The sequence below is a fragment of the Bidens hawaiensis genome, unplaced genomic scaffold (assembly GCF_021521415.1).
Source record: "Bidens hawaiensis isolate Kalapana, Puna unplaced genomic scaffold, B.hawaiensis_p1.1 tig00027796_1, whole genome shotgun sequence".
Lineage (NCBI taxonomy): Eukaryota > Viridiplantae > Streptophyta > Magnoliopsida > Asterales > Asteraceae > Bidens > Bidens hawaiensis.
The window spans coordinates 61,345-65,178 of record NW_027505106.1 but is presented as its reverse complement, the minus strand read 5'-3'; positions in this window follow the sequence as shown (position 1 = coordinate 65,178).

Genomic DNA, 3,834 nt, shown 5'->3' with positions numbered 1-3,834 from the left:
GGAGTCTGCTGGTACGTCAAGCAGTATAGGTGGTGACACAGTGGTGGTTGTAGACGATGAGGAGGTGTTGGTAAATGATGATGATGAGTTAGTTGATGATGTGTTAACGGCTGATGAGATTGAAAAGATTGGGGAACAGATAGAGATTGATAGTGAGTTGGAAGAAGGGGAGATAGTTGATGATGGTGTAGAGCAAGATATTCCAAGTGTTGAGGAGGTGAAGCTGAGTCAAGATGAAAGTGTGTCGGATGAGTCTGAGTGGGAAGAACAGCCAAGATGGAAAGAAGGCTGTGCTCAGTGGTTCTTCAAGACAAAGAAGCCTGCGGTACCAACAATGTTCAAGAAAAGTTACAATAACAAGGGCTATGCTGAATCAAAGAAAGGTATTATATGTTGGTTTTATGATGAGTAGATAAAATTGTTTGTGATAAAGCGATACGATGGGGTTCAGTACTTTAAGAAGGCTTTAAGATCGGTCAACACCTTGCCTGAGTGTGAGGTGAAAGATTTGGCAAATTTGAGATTGATTAATCGAAGTGATTACAACTTTGCGAGATGGGTTGGAAAGATTGTGTGGAAAGAAAGTGTGAAAGAGAAAAGGTTTGAGTTGTTGAAGCCACAGAAAAGGAAGTTGGTCAAAGACAAGGAATGAGGCATGAGGACTGATGGTAAGCCTTGGATGGTGATGAAATACAAGCCGATTCGATGCTTGAAAGAGGTTCCAATGAAGATGATGCCCAAGGATGTGTTGAAGGATCTCAAGTGGTGGTACGTTGACTGCTAGACAGCTGAAGCCGTGATGGAAGATGAGGATGAACAGGAGATCCTGAGAGTGTATGATCCCATGCATTTGGTAAATTTGTCTCAAGCTGATTTGCAGGTACTTAATGATAAGAAGATCTTGTATATTCCTGCGTGGAAGGATGAAGCTAAGAAGTACCAGAGGGTGGTCTCTGTCTGTGTAAGACAGGGCGTTCATGCTTGAAGACGATTGGTACGAGATTTTTGTATTACAAGACACGAGAAAGAAGATAGAGATATGAAGCTACTGCCAAGGAGGAGTCTGTTGGTGCATAATGCCAGTAGTTTAGTATATCGTGTTTATTTGTGTCTGTAATCGTTTATATTGTTCGTTTGTATTAAACATGTTCTTATATGTTCCCCGTGTTTAAGCGAACTTGAAGTTGAGCGAAGTTAAGACAACTTCGCCTAGTATGTTAGGCGAAGTTGTCGAGTTATGTAAACTCATAACTTCGGCTCTTTAGAAATAACTTTGGACGGCTGGTTTTTGGTGATACTTTTAATCACGTGTTTGTCTCTTTGGAAATTACACCTTGCAATATAACAAGTATTATCATACATCCTCGTGTGTTTATATTGATTCAACGTGTTAATCGTCTCGACACTCGTATCGTATACGTGGGGATTCCACACCCTCGTGTTACGAGATACTCCTGTGTAGATCCGGATGGGAACCTTCATGTAGCTTTATCTTTAATCGTGCTCCATGTAGTCTATATTAGCATCCTTCAACGCTCCAGCCGAAAACTTGTTGTTGATGATAGACGCAACCATGCTCGTGTATTCTTTGGCGGCTGTTTCAAAAAGTCCATTAGCTACAATCTGAATCATGTTGAGCGTCTTGATATCCTTTTCTCCAAATTTCAACAAATCCTTAGGATCAACAAATCGATATTGGCATTTTCCCTTTTGTAGTTTGATAACAACCGTAGCAGTGACAGAGTCATAGAACCAGAATCTCATGTTCTCCAATGTACCATCAGGAATGGCATCTGGTACAGGAATGTAAGTAGCTTTCTTTGTGGGAGGCCACATCATATTCACCATTGTTTTCCCAGTATTTGGATCCAAAACACCTTTGGCTTTTTTTGAAAAGGATTCGACAGTCTTCATATTCGGGAAACCTCGATCAACTTGTCTTTTCAGAAATTCCTAGAAGTCTGTACGCCGATTGTCATTTGATGGATTTGTGAATGGAGAATTTATTAAGTCACTCAGATCCACTTTGGTCTAGGAACCGAAATCTTTCATATTCTTGTAATTTTCGGTGTTTCCTGACCTTTTTTTCACCCACCACTTGCTCTTATCCGCATCAAAGCCCCGAGACAAGACTCCCTATCGATCATCATATTTGTCAAAGAAACCCTTTTGAAAAGTGACAATGTACCTGTCTGGATGATCCGATGATACAACATTCTATTCTGAATTCTTCATCACCAGTAGTTGCTTCTTTCCTTTTTCCAGCAACTTCTTCTGAATTATGTCTGATTTTTCTTTTGAGATGAGGGGTGCCTCCATGTATTGCTTCAAGGACTCTGATTCATGAACATTGTCAGCTGGACGAATAGGAGAGCCTTTGTCTTGATCAACAGTGGGAGTTTGATATACTACATCTTCATTACTTTTAAACTCAGGCCATCAACAGTGGGAGTTTGAAATAGCTTTTGTTGGAGATTGAGATACATTGCTGTCAAACCTCCCATGCCAGACTGCAATTCTTTAATCTTGGAGTCCTTGTCTGAGTTGCTTGCTTCAAGTTCCTGAATATGAACGTCTTTAACCACTGAATCTTGTTCAAGTTCAAAGACTCGGAGTTGTAATGCTTGAATGTCTACAGGGCATTCTCAAGAACCACCCTTTACCCTTGTTCTGAAAATAAATCTCTTGCATAGCAAGGATTTGGGCAACCTTGCTTGATGTACCTGGGTTTGACTGGCTCTGAATGGCTTGGCCAGATGAACCAGAGGGAATATCAGTAGTCTCAGTGTAAGGAATCTATGTTTCAAAATCAAATTCACTGACAAAATCACTGGACAACAAATCCTGAAATGATGGTTCAGCAACAGGTGCATCTGGTTCAGTTTGCGTTTCTGGAGCATACGATTCTGGTTGATCAGTGTGTTGTTATGGGCTGGTGGTTGATTCTGGTGCTGGTGTGGGTGTTGTTGTTGGTGTTGGTGTAATGGTGGTTGTTTCGACTTCACTATCCAACTCGCTAGATCTCAAATCATCCCTTTTTCGTTTACGATGGATGAGATCAGCAGCTAGTTCTTCAACCAAATCATCATCAACGTCTTCAGTAATTGTCGGAGGAGGCTTCCGAGCTGTTGATTGTAATAACGCTTTGACGATTTCAATACCACTCAGCTTCTCAGCACTTGGAGAAGCGGCCTTTTGATGGTGCTCTGTTTCCTCCTCTTCATCATCAGAAATTTCAAATGCTGCAGCACGTGGTTGGGCGGGTGCCACATGCTCGTCAGCAACCTGAGCTATAACAGTCTCAAGTTCAGTCTCAGCAAAACGTTCGAATTTACCAGAGCACTTAAGCCCCGATAACAGATCTAACCAGGTCGGTGTAATGAGAATCAAAGATCGTATGTAAGAACCTTGGAAACATTAGGAATATCTCCTTCTTCTTTTCCCTTAGGTTGCTCATCATTTCATTGAAAACGAACTTGGAATAATTGTAATTCCAATCCATGATCAGATAAACAATAGCAGACATATGAGTGTGGCTGATCTCATATGAACATCCCTTTCTCCCCAAGATACATGTAAAGAATGTGTGTAATAGGTATCTCTAGTACGGGTGAAATAACTTCTTGATTGCTGGAGGATAGTTGCCTTCATAACCCATACTTGTAAGAACCTCAGTAACCTCAGCAGTAGAGTACTCTGTTGGGTAGTCGGGTTGATCCCCAAACAAAAGAACTTCCCTGATAATGGCCTCAGTAACAACGACTGGCTTCTTCTGTACTTTGGAATCAATTGACATGACTCCGTCCTGCCCTCGTGGATTAATGAAGCATTGTT